Consider the following 13,983-nt stretch of genomic DNA (forward strand, 5'->3'; position numbering starts at 1 on the left):
GTCTGTTCAGATATATGACAAACACAAATGATCTCCTGTTATTAAGCCATGACATCAGTTTTTGAGAGGTATGTGTTGAAAGGTAATTAAGAATACTGCAAAACTAAAATGTCTGTGAACATTATTTAACAAAATCTTCTTTTATTCTACTATGCTACACTAAATTGCCACTTTAGTGTTTTGATCTCAAGGCACAAGCTACTTAGGAAACAACCCTTGTGTTATCACGGATAAAACTCAATACCGCGGTAACCTTGTGCTGAAATTTGTAAACAATCTGCATCCATTCAGTAACTGAAATGACATCACTTGCACCAAAATTGGCAAGGAGTGAATAGAGGTAACTGTTGATATAAACTGGATGGTGTGGTGCATTCAAATAATGCACTTGTGCCTCCCCCTGTCAAGGCAGGACAAGGTCATGTGAATAATACCTTTCAAACACACAGGCAGTCGACAGTCCTTTACATAAGGGGAAGAAATGCATTAGAACAGCATTTAAAAACCAAAAAATAGATTTAAAGAAAATGGTCTAAATACAATAATTGTAGGAGCTGCCAGCTTCCATCATATTAATCTGTTCAATGATGTGGAGAGTGTTCGCTAGCTATCAGCCCACCAGCAGATATATCATTCTCCAGCAACAGTACAGTGGCAATTGATTGGACTGTGGGATGTTGGCAACTGCTTCTTTGTAACTGAAGGGCAGAATAATACTTATAGGACAAATAATTCACCCAATGGTGAAAGTGTTTGCATTAACTGCTTTAACCCTTTCTGAGGTCAAGAATGAAATTAAGAACTCAGCGATTAATCAAACCATCTTTAATCCGTAAAGTGATAAAGTAAAAAAAAACAAGGAAATCTTAACATCTGCATCCTTGACTCCTGGGCAAATTCCACCAACTGATTTATTCTTATCAGAGTCTGTTTTTATTACCCAAGCATGCAAGCATACAAAACATGTGTTTTGGTGAAAGACACAAAGAACAGGAGCTAAACACTGGCTGCCATCCATGGCACAATTTTCTCATGGTGAGATTGTTACAAGATCATTGATGAATTTCGTTTCATCGGTAATGTACGACATGAAAATATCTTTTCACTTAATTCAATCTTCTTAAAAGTGATTAAAAGTAGCGATCAATAAAATCAGTCTGGCATTATCCCTGGACCGAGTGGCTCTGGTTGCTGACCACATGTGTCCCATGGGCCGCCAGTTGAAGACACTGGGACAGACTCTATCCTCCTCTCTCTGACCTGGGACAGGAAACATGGAACAAATTACTATAATGCAAGTATGCTAACATGCTCACAATAATAATGCTAACACACTGATTTGGCAGGCATAATGTTTACCATATTAACCATCTTGCTTTAGCATGTTAGCATGCTAATTTGCACTAACTGATTGGATTATCATTAGTTTAGCAGGTATTGATTATAAACCAAAGTGTTGGACTGAATAAAATTTTGACCTGATGGTGATAATGGAAAGTCAGGGGATCAATAAAGCAATTGCAGTTCATGCAGAAATAACATGAATGATGTATGTATAAGCCTAGAGCATATTTCAAGGAAAAGGCATTTCACTCAAAACCACAAATGTCAACATCATAGTCGTACTAGAAGAAAAGTCAGAGGATCACTGGGCAATGACTGCACAAAATGTCATTGTGACCTGTCCAGTAGTTGTTTAGATACTTAAATCTGAAACCAAAAATTGGTCCAATGTTGCCATCCCTGCCGCTAGCATGACTGAAAATCTCATTATAGGATCAAATTTATGGTAGAACAGCCTTTGCGGCAGAAACTCCTGCTCAACATCCACTGCGAAAACAGATTCAGTTTGCTCTGTAGAAAATGACTAGAGAAACTGCTTCACAAAGGAAGCTCGAACAATATCTTGCAAAGGGCCCTCAAAACTCCATAGCGGCTCCTGTGTAAGGTGACAGTTCTTTACGCAGTGATCCGTGAGAGTGATCTAATGGTCTGAAGGCTGGGAGTGGGGCTGCACACGTCTTTCTGATTATCTATCAAAGGGTTTTGCTGAACTATCTACATTCAGCTATCATCATTCATCACCAACAAGATTTTCTGCAATCCATGTTTGTTTAACACCTGTGTATTTATTCTCTGTGGATGAAATAAAATTTTCCATCTATTCTTTAAACACTGGGTTCTTAATTTTAAATGCTGAAAATCATAAATTGGCCACCGCTAAAATATATCCGACCGAGATAATAGAGTTACACAAAAAAGTCATATTAACAAACAGGACTTGCAGCAGTTTGTTATCAAAGCAAATAAGAGCTTCTTTTCTTTCCTTTGAATTCTTTTCCATTAAATACATCTGACTGCAGGGCAGAAAATACACAAGTATTGGCCGTTCACTTACCTGTTGTGATTTAATTTTCTCCAACACCATGTTATGTCTAGAAACACAATGACATTTCCAGGATGAAAATGCATCAAATGATGTAGTGGAAACATGCCCATACATGAAAGCTTTCATTTGAGTGGACAGAAATGTAACTTTACATTTTATGTTAATGTCATGTGACTCATGTGAAACGAAAGGCAACATGATCTTGCTCAAACCATTTAAGTTAATATGTAGAAAGTGAAGCATTTAGTAGCTATAGAGCCACATTTCCCCCTCAGGAGTTGGTGGAGACCAAAAACAGAGGTTAAAGGGCCAGTAAAGTAACGATGATGTTGCTCTGTATCTGTTGGATGTGGAAAGAGGCAACTGTTTGCTAACTTGTTTGCCATATCAACATAAAAGATGTTAATATGTCATTGTTGTATTTACAGCTTGTTTATACTGCCTCTGCATTTCACCAAAAAATCTGCCATTGCAGGTTTAAGTAACAAACTTGAAATTATGTTTTCTCAAAGTATGTTATTGTTACTTTTACTAAAGTAAAATATCTGAATATCCTACAAAACGAATACTGCCTTAGTTTCACTTTTTTAATTCAAAATGTAACCTACGCAATGGCCCTTACAACACCTTTCACTTTTCCTGACAGATTCAAACTCTGCTCATGTAAAAGTTTTGGTGTATACGTCTACCTTTGCTGGCCTCCACCCACCAGAGCTTTCACTCTCCTTTCACTTTAAGAAAAGACTGCTAGTGGTGCTTTTGCGGCACACCAACAGTAAATACACAACAAGCACAGTACAGTACAGTACAGTAAAGAGGGTGTGGGTATAGCGCATGTGGATCTATATGGCTTCAATCTAAAGTAACGCTTCAGTGTGTGTGATTCATGAAAGTAAGAATTTGTACGAATAAGCAGAACTGTTTAACTCGCACACCTGAAAGCCACAGGGATCCTGTGGAAACCTGCTGTGTGAAGCACAGGGTGAGTCAACATCAAGCTTACTTTCAGTAACTTCCATTTATCACACACACACACACACTGACTTTCCTTTGCTGTTTATCCTCACTTTCAAAGGAGCGAGAGAAAAGGAGTTATTGCACACTGAAAACACTGAGGGCAGTACCACTCTATGGATTCTTTCAGGCATAAATAAGTCTAGACATGCCACCGTTCCAATAATGATGTCCTTGCTTCATAATTTGTAGTATCCCTGTGCATGGACACAAAACAAGCAATCTCAAAGGGCCGCTGGCCAGAAAACTATGATTAATATTGCATGATTTAGTTGGAGAGGCCTTTTAGGGGGTAATTGTTCCAGCAAAACAACGAATATGTCTGCTTAAGTCTGACACATCCAATGCCCATTTAAGGTATTCAGAGCATGCAAAAGCCCATCGCTAATGCATTAATAATTATCTCACTTCACACAGTGCTCACTGCCTCAATTTGCTGTGCAGTAATGTAGAATTTCCAACCTTGCCGTCTCTTAAACAAAGCAAACATTAATTTGTATTTTACTCACCGATGCTGCAGGAATGTATGCGGCAGCTGATAAGTAGGTATTAATAAATAATTGTCTTCTGTTGTTGTCTTTTGTTTTGTTGATGTCGCTTTTGAAGGAACTGTTGGAGGAAAATAGTGCTCAGACACGTAATACAGTGGTAACATTTATTCAGTGAAAGTCAATGTCATTGTGTCAACGTCAGTGTCAGAATTCAACAAGAAGAAACCAACAACCAAAAAAAAACAATGTTTCGCAAATTACAAGACAAAACTAGTTGAATTTGGTTAAAATCAATGTCTGTAGCTACAGAGAACTTTCAAACTTCATGCTGAACTTTTGCTGTGACATACGTCCGCCCAGAGAGAACGTTAGATTTGTTGATACTGCAATAAACCTGACAGTTCTGCGCTATTGCAACAAAGATGTACAGTACAGCTACGAAAGGCTCTCTTGGTATCGAGCATAAAAACATACTGGAGTGGAATGTGAGTCATCTGTGTTAAGTACAGTACAAATTTCTCAGAAAATGGCCCACAAGGGTATAAATCAGTGGGGCTGTCGTTCTGCGCCAGCAGCCCACTCCTGCCTCCTCTCCACAGCTCCCACTCACCGGTCCTACACTGCAGGGATCCGAACACACAGACAGGTCTTGGAGGGAAATTAACAGCATTGCAGGGTACCCACCGCAACGGTGCTTACACTGAGGTGGTGAAAGACTTGAAATCTCCAGTGCGGATCAAAATTATTTGTGTATTGCGAATAGACTTCAGAGCAAATATTTGCGCAGTCACAACTCAAATGTTTCATATTCTGCTACTTCCTCTGTAACACTTTCGATTACAACCCACTAATTTCAGTGTAATTATTATGTACATTTGGGGTTTCAAAAAAACTGTACGCATGCCAGGACAAATATGTAAAGACAGGGGAACGACTTATAATAATATAATAATTAATAAGGGCAAACATAATTGTATGTATAATTATTGACTCTCTATTTAACGGTTACAGAGCACAATAATATATTTACAGGGTAACAAGATGGTATTGATATTGCAGTGAATATTTATGGCATAATTCTCTATAGTGTTCCATGATAAAGTTGTTAAATAAGGAGTGATTCCAGCTGAGGGAACCTTTTAGTGATGGTATACCACCATCAGGAATGAAAGTGTGGGAGGTTGGGGCACTTTACCCCATCGGCACACACACCGTCCCTGCTTCCAACCCAGCCCCGAGACCTTTTGTTGCATGTCCATACCACTCTCTCTCCGCTCTCTTCTCCTCCTGCCGTTCTACTGACATCTATCCAGGAAAAAAAAAAAAAAGAAACCAGTGGAAGAAAGGATAAACCCTGGGTTTTCAAAGAACCTACTCTGCAGTGGACCCACCTACTGCTGCTATTCCTGCTGCACAGGCAAAAATAAGTAATAATGTCATTTATGGATTTGAAAAATAAACTTTATAACCTAGCAAGTGGACCTTGAGTTAGAATTATTTTGTCAAACTCCTGCTCTCAAGGTCAAGAAGGACATTTCATGCTTTAAAATCTTGCAAGTTCCTCCACTGGCTTCCAATGCTTTAAAATATGCAGCATGAGAGTGTTTATTCCCAGTTTGGACACCGCAGCTCAAGTTATCTCTGTCTTCATTATCTTTTCGAATACACAAAGGAATTAATGAGTTTTGTTTAAGACGCCAGGCTGTTAACAAATGTAGATTGTTAGGCTGGCACCAATGGCTAATCTAAAATAAGTTTTTTTTTTTTTTTTTAAGTGGCACACAGTGGCTCAGTGTATATGAGGCTTTCTTGTCAACACCACTATAATATCTGCTTGTTTAATTAACATATAGTTCATATGCATTTTCAAACTGGTGAACTAAGAGACAGCCCTTTTTAAACAGTTTCCCTGCACGAGTTGACATGAGAGTACATTTATTGGATAGAGCTGGATGAATTCTGCTAACAACCCCCCCCCCCCCCAACACACACACACACACACACACACACACACACACACACACACACCTCCACAACACAAACGCAGCCAAAAAAACGCCCTAGAGTCACCTCCTTGTTAATTAACACATGGAGAAGGAGCCATCTCCCCTGACTGCCACTCTCAGAATAGTCTCCTGCCAAAAGCAGCTGCAGGTGGGCCAACCAATGAGCACAAACAAATCCTGCCTTTGTAGGTTACATTAATTGCATCCCACTCGAACAGAACATACCAACACCAGGTGCTGCAACCAGATGGGTGTGTAATGCCACCTCACAGCCGTGGCCTCACACCAAAAATTCAGGAACACCCTTGGTCATAATTATTTGTTACTCTCTTTGGACGAGAGAAATTTTTGCTTGTGACAGGGTGGCAGTAAGAGCTGAGTTGATGTTACTACTTAAACAATAGCACCCCTATTGCTCCTATTTGACATTATGATTTGAAGTTATGCAAAAGATTTTCACTTGAAATGTTTTGTTCTGTCTGTATTACCTCAGTCTGCTGAACCTTGTCTGTCTCCCTGTGTGTTTGACCTCAAGGTCGTGTCTCATTTTTGATCTGGTGCTATGAATGATGCCCTCCCCGCTCCCTTCCTCCCATTACTCCCATGATGACCAGTGATGCAGTAAATCTCTTGCTGGGGGAGTCCCCAGAACAGAGCCGGCCAGTCTGCGGGCTGTGAGAGGCGAGCACATGGAGAGGGACTCGCAGTGGAAGGTTTCTATCACTGCACAGTCAGTTCTTATCATTTCTCCCTTTGATGAGAACAGAGTGGGGAAAGATAATGTCTGAAGGTCAGCTCTCAGCACTGAGCGAGAAGCTGATAAGGACTGAAAGTGTACTGAGTAAAAGAAACCCTCCGGTCCTGACCGACAACCGACAACTATACCCCTGAAAAAAAGGAGATGCCATTTTGGCTTATTTGAACACAGCTGTACACTTACGTCAAAGAGCACTGAGTGAGACGTCCACTGTTTGAGAAGTATTTAATCATGTTTCATCTTTCTCTCTTTAAAGTTGAGCTGCGTTTCCTTTTGCTTTCTGTGGGGTGGGCATTTCTCATGCCAACAGCTCAGTGTGGAGTTTGCCCTGCATCAAACTAGGGTTAGTTGACTCTCTTTCATGGGTTTCATGTTTCAGATTGATTTTAAAATGTGCATACATTTGTAATATGTAACTTTTCCACATTAAAATGTCTAAAAATAACTAGACCTGCTATCTATATTTTGAGTTGTGTTCTTACATTATCCCAATTCCTGTCAATGGTGTCATATCCACTGTGTGCATGTGTTGGTATTCTGGTTGTCTGCCAGAAGCTCGAAATGGACTTTTATCAGAGAAAAATGCCGAGCAAATGTTTGGCAGCTCAACTCAGGTCAATCACTGATTTTTAACATGAAACTGCTTTATTCAGTGCAGAGAATTCAGCTGCTGATTAAAAAAAAAAAAAAACCCTGAACGTCTGGTTCATAAGTTGTCAGAGAAACAATCACAACAAAGGTTAGCAGCGATCTCAGCTCCCAAACCCTCCCTGACGTCTCGTGTCCGCTCTACAGCGTCTGCGAAACACTGACTTTAAATGTGAAACTGCTTTATTCAGTGTTTTTAATGGTTATAATCACCTGGTCATTTTGATTTCCTCAACGACTGACACTGAAGGAGTCAAAACCGAGAAAAGCTTACGGCGATGGTGATGATGACGACAACTCCCATCATCATCTCGCTATTTCACGACGTCACCCAACGCTGTCTTTTGTTGTTGTTTTGATTGAGAGATCAATAGTGATAGAAGTTACATACTGTGCATTTAATCTGTTATTTTAGTATGTACTATTTTTGGGTTTCACGTCACATGTAGATGATGATTGCTGTCCCATGACACTTTCTGCTCTATAACACAACACGTGGCCAAAATGCCTCTCAGGAACTCTCCACTGCCAAAGTGAGAGGAAATCAGTGAAAACAGTCGACGGCCAGCGCCTGAGTGCAGGAACACTGACCCTGCTCGGAGAGTAATATTTAGGCAGCTGTTCAGAGTTCCCACAGTCGGAGTGGGAACTCTGAACAATGATGAAGTCTGTTTTCTTAAGTTTGTCAATATATTCATTTTTTTTTAATTTCTAAAAAAAATATATTTGATTGCCTTTACCATTGTCAATAGTTACAGGTCCGATGCATTGTCAAATACATAATTAAATTCCTCTCGTCTTTAAAATATCTAGAGCCTACACACACTGACAAATCCAGCAGAACCAATCAGTTGTTCTAAATAAAATAAGCCAGTTATTCAGCGCTTATTGTGTCCATATTCAAAGATGTGGGCTGTTCTCCAGTGATAACAGATAGTGGTGGAATAATATTATCTCTCCCCTTTTGTATTTGAATTTAAATGTATTTGAATCACAATGGAATGTACAATATTCCATTTCTAAAAGATATAAAGGTTTCAAAACATTGGGATTGGTGTTTGTTAGCCATGTCTAATTTATGCACACATCTCAATGAATTGCTGAACTTTTTTCTTCTTTTTTTTTCTTTTTTTTTTTAAATGGGTGATGCTTCAATCCATCTGTCACTCACTTTTGTATTTGCAATAACACATTTCTATCAATCATGCTCTTTTCTTTCTTTCTACACTGCCTCAAACGCTTTCAAGCCAGACAAATGTGGATTTAATTACGCTCATTTTATCATATTTCTTTTCATGTCGTCTGCGAGTCTCTATTTTCATTGCAGTCGTAGCCCTCTGCTGCGGAGGCTAATGATGATGGAGAAAGTTCCCACAGAGAAAAACTTTGAGCTATTCCAAGAAATTCTTGCCAGTGTTAATACTAAAGTAACAGCTTATTAGGAGCCAGTTTCCACCAGGGCTCCTGATACTACAGCTGATGTTTTGGAGTCCAAAGATGTCACCAAAAGCTTTTGGTATCAATCCCTCTCTCAAAACATACTCACTGCCAACTTTCCAACAGCTGAATTGATCATTCACTCTGGGTTCAGGACATACAGACCGTTGCCCCTGTGAGCGACCTAGCACACTGTGTGCTTTTATTGAGAGGTTTAAGTAATTATGTCACTCTTTATTATTCTGACCCGAGGCTCAGAGAGGAAAAACACTCATGTACACAATGCACAATTTTAAATATTACAAGACATCGCCTCTGCAAATGTTTCATCAGAAAGGAAATGCATTCAACACGGTTGTTGGACCTTGATGATACACACCAGTCTCTGAATGTTAACTTTTGTTTGTTATTAAAAAGAAAAAGAAAAAAACTCCACAGGGCACCTTTAACATATGCAGGTAGTTACCTTCAGAGTCTCCGCAGCATTGCTCTGCATTCTACTTGCTCTAAAACAAGATTTATATCATGAGCAGCTGTTCATCAATACTGCTGCGCTTTAAGCTTGGCCTTTTTGAGGATCAACTGAATATGGTCAGAGTGTATCCACCAGCCATATTTGATCTACACTGTAATCAGCTCAGTGTTTTTCTAATACCATAAAGACAGAAGGCTCCTTTTTGTCTTTCAGACGTGAATACATTACACAGTCGGTGTCAACGTGCAACATCCGAGGCATAATAAACAGGAAGGATGATGTCAGAGGATGAATTTTGGTTGTGCAGTGTTAGATTGAGCCAAACATTTTACAGTCACTATGAAATGGCATTTTGAGAGAATCTTGCTTCTTCTTTTTTTTTTTTTTTTTTTAAAGGTCACATATTTTAGACTTTTCCTGTGGTACATTTGAAGTGTTGATCCACAAGAACATGTATTTGTTGTTTTAAGAACCAAAAACCATCTTAACATAGTGTTACATCTCCTCTCTCAGACTTCTCTCTGGAGCTCTAGCAACAATAGGTTGGTGAACCAATCAGAAGAGAGGCTCTAAGCTTCTCCTCTGATTGGCTGACTGTTTTCTGTGTAATCAAATGAAAATATAACAGATTTCAGGTAAACACTCGGGAAAAACCCAAATCCTGCAATGTTGGATGGTAGGTCTAGGTGGGCGGGGCATGGGACATGGCTGAGAGCAGTGACTGCTTAGTTGTGACATCACATTTTAATACACTGCGTATTCGTATATCACAGTGAATAAATATTTTGTGTGTTATGGTTTAGCTAGTCGGTGGGTGTGTGCTATAAATGACTCTACTCTATGGTAATATCCATTGCAAGTTATACACTACAGTATATTTGTATATTTGATTCAGATTTAGAAAAAAAACAACTTTTATTGTGTCAAAATAAGTGCAGAAAAAAAATGTGGACAACAGTGGTCATAACATGTGGGGAAAAAGTGCTTGTGAAGTTGACATTTAACCAACGGTAAAAAACTTCCCAAGTAAAATTCAGGGCAGGAAACAGCCGGCTATCTGTAAGGGAGTCAGGACAGCGGCTGATTTCTAACCAGTTTTTTTATGAGCTGGATGCTAGAGTGAACAACAGAGTAGGAAGCACAAAATACCAGTGCTTTGACAGACTGAAGGAAATAAATGAAAAAGAAGAGCAAAGAGGGGAGTTACAGTGAACAAGAGAGCCAGATAATACCTTATCTCACTGCAGTCAAGGGTCCTTGCACCACAAAGTCTGACACTGCAAATACTCCCAGTTGGTAACTCTTTAAAGTTTTAACGGTTATCCGTGAAACTTTACTATTCCCCTTCAATCTATTTTCTTTTATTTACATAGACATTCTTAAAACTGACCTTGCAGTTTTTGCTGGGTGATGTGTGATGAAATTGGAATTGATTTTATTGATCTGAGGTTCATATGCATCTGAGTTTCACTCTGCCGCAGTTACTATGAACTAAGCTGCTGATTTAAACCGCAGAACTTTTTGCAGGTAATGATCATAGTATAGATCTACTGATGAGCACAAGGCCTCCGATAATTGAAGAGTCCAACCTTACCATCTCACCAGCCTAGTACAGTATGTAGTTCTGCAGTGGCATCAGCATATGGCAGAGCAACATTAACTTGTTCATGCTTGTGAAAGCTGGTGCTGTCACTAATTTAGCAACATAACGTGGATTGTGCAGGAATGTTGGCCAGCTGTTATGTTTGAAGTTCAAGCACCTGTGCATGCAGCCCGTAGCTTGGATGTGCATATTCCTTTTTTTTTTTAATTGCGATAATAAAAAAACTACAATTTTTGTGAAAGGCTGCAGGAATTGTTGCAGTTTAAGTAAGTTTACTTACTAGCTATATATATATATATATATATATATATATATTACATGTATTGTGTTTTTTAAAACCCCAAATTAGAATATATAACAATGATTTTTAACATAAACAATTGTACAAGTACTGTGACGGTTAGGTAGGTTAGGGAAACACCTCGGTTATAGTTAATAAACAGGAAAATAATAATTGCAGGTCTGTGATGGGAAACAACTCCTGCATGGAAATCAGCCACACTCTACGTCTATGCACCACTTCGATCTCCAGACCTTTACTTTCCACCGTGCTACTCTGTGGGCGCACTGCTTCCTGCGTTGGCGTTGAACACGGCACTGAACATAAATAATCGTGAGGTGTGGCGCGCTGAGCTGCAACATTCCAACGGCGACAGGTCGCTGTTTTCAGTGCCACAAATTCACATGTCAAACAAAAGGTCTCACAGTTTGTGGATTTAATTCACTGCTGACATCAGATCTGTTGATCCCAACAATTCCTTTTAAAATCAATTATTTACTTTTGTGTGGATATCGCGATGATCAAATCTGATGAGACTGGACAAGCTGCTGAATATCTAAGTTGATTTAAGGAGGGACGCTCGCAGAAGATTTGCACAATGAGTCAAAAGGTCGAGTGAGTCTTGGAGAAGTGTCAATGAATGAGGGCATCCCAATCACAATGTTCTATGCACAAATTATCCATCTGTAATGAGTGTTAATTGAGTCAGGAGTAATGACAATCCCACTTTACTGAAGAGTCATTTTTTATCTTCTACAGTACTTACAGCTCCTTGAGTTCAAATGAATGTGCAGCCTATATTCTGCCCAGCTGTTCTTCTGCATTATTAAGGAAAACGAAGAAAGAAAATCCCTAAATGAAGAACAACTAAGTTTTAGTCTCTAATTAAATTGTGTTCAACTCTGAGATCCGGGAGCTGCTGCGTGTCACTGATCTTCAATAGATCAGGAGGAGCCATGTATTCTTTGAGATGATAGCCACTCAATCAAACATGTATGTGCTTTGTATGTGGAGTCTGTGACACAGAACTGATTGAATGTGAGACTTTCTAAAATTAGAAATCCATTTTCTTTCTTCTACTTCTCTGAATATTTTCGATCAACACGGCCTTCATTCCTCATTACATCTTTGCTTCGCTGCTTCAGGAATATTTCACAATTCAATCTGTCTGTTCGTCTGTCTGTCTGCCCCTCCCCAAACCATTTGCATGTACTCACACCCACGCGTTCACTTTTTTTATTTATTTATTTTTCCATCAGAGATGAGATATGAAGATCACATAGAAGAGGCTCTCTGCGCCCCCTCATCCCTAATATCAGCCTGCTCTGTCTCAACTTGATTCAAGTAGTCGCTGGCTGGCAGCGAGGAAATTTTCTCTGAGACTGGGCTGATGCCAGAGACGCTCTGCGGTGGTTCAGTTTTCAAGTTTCACCACAGCAGCCCATTAGGTCATACATTTATTACACATGACAGGCCGGGGAGGAGAAGAGAGAGAGGAGGAGATGAGGAATACAAAAGTTAACATTTCTTCTGAGGATAAAATAGAAACACAAACATGCTTTCCCTCACACTCACAGTACATTTTCCATGTCTCCCTACTGTAAATTATACTTGATGAATCTCATATTTTGTTTAGACAAGAAATGAAATGGGATGTGGTCCAGGTGAATGAACAACTAAAAGAGTTAGTTAAGGTCAGGGAAAGATCGTTGTCATAGCAAAGTCAGTTTTAAACCAGCATTAGATGATTTTTTTTTTTTTTTTGTGATCGCTTGGGATCAAACATCATCAAACAGATACAGTGTTATCTTATAATATCGCATCCGCAGTCATGTTTCGTTCGTCTGAATTAATGTAAGTCCTATTTTCCCTCTTCTTTTAGCTCTGTATTTACTCTCCACCAACCCCTGAGGGAAATATCTGCCTCTTTAGCTGCTAAATGCTCCGTTATTTTCAGCAGCTAGTCGCTAACGTTGTCTGTAGGCCACACTCTTTGGTGCTGAACAGTTAGCATGTAGTTTGTGTTTTAGGGCTTTGAGGGAACATCACTAACAACATGAATCATGTTACATACAGTTATTTTTGATCAATTGTTAATATAAGCTAATAATTAGCTTTAAGGTATCGCTAGGCTGTAGTGTCTGATGATGGTTTACAAGGCTACGATGGAGGCAGCCCACACAGCTCATTATTTTTAATTAGCCTTGCTTTTTTCTTTTTTTTTGTTCATTACACTTGGCCTTTGCTGATGTCTGTATCAGCAACATTGATGCTGCCAATAATGTGTCATTAATGCTTTCACAGTCAAACTAGACGACGTTGATCTGACTGCAAAGAACCATGAAAATCAGTCAACCATTTAGTAAAAAGGTAATTTCAGGTGAGTTTTTGTGCAGCAGACATGACAATGAATTCAGGTTTGTCACCTTGTGAAGCTGAACAATGTTATTTAAGTGAATGTATTTTGTTATTATAAGATAAATCTCCTGCAGCCTACATTACTGGCTCAGTAATGCAATCCAAGTAATGAGGAGTTGCTTTAACAAGGCTGGTGAGTAAAATTCTAATTTTACAGTGCACACTGTATCATTTCTCATGCACTCGGAAATTAAAGTGGGTACATACTAAACCGTGTTACAAACACTGAACACTGAACATGAGTTGCAGAGAAGATTAAAGCACCATTTTTCTTTTTTTTTCTTTTTGAAAATGATATTGAAGTGATTCCCATAGGTCCCCCTCCCCACTTCCAGCAGCGATGTGCAAGTGTTGACTATGATAAATGCTGAACACACCAGAGATTATAGAGTAGTCACTTTAATGATAAGTAGTGTTTTCGCACAAAAAATGTTTTAGCTCTATTTCCTGGGAGGCTCTCGCCTT

At 39.2% G+C, this 13,983-nt stretch overlaps 1 long non-coding RNA gene across 2 annotated transcripts; it reads right to left on the minus strand.

Annotated features, from left to right (window-relative positions):
* Nucleotides 1–753: 753 nt before the first annotated feature.
* On the minus strand, nucleotides 754–6,972 carry LOC130166625 (uncharacterized). Of its 2 annotated transcripts, none has more exons than XR_008827177.1 (4): nucleotides 6,841–6,972; nucleotides 3,913–4,012; nucleotides 2,399–2,435; nucleotides 754–1,260 (listed from the first exon to the last, which is right to left on the minus strand). It is a non-coding gene; the product is annotated as an uncharacterized LOC130166625 (long non-coding RNA). The 2 variants fall into 2 exon arrangements; XR_008827176.1 differs by lacking the exon at nucleotides 6,841–6,972 and adding an exon at nucleotides 6,389–6,819 and having other exon boundaries at nucleotides 785–1,260.
* Nucleotides 6,973–13,983: the final 7,011 nt, after the last annotated feature.

The sequence above is a fragment of the Seriola aureovittata genome, chromosome 3 (genome assembly GCF_021018895.1).
Source record: "Seriola aureovittata isolate HTS-2021-v1 ecotype China chromosome 3, ASM2101889v1, whole genome shotgun sequence".
NCBI classification, from domain to species: domain Eukaryota; kingdom Metazoa; phylum Chordata; class Actinopteri; order Carangiformes; family Carangidae; genus Seriola; species Seriola aureovittata.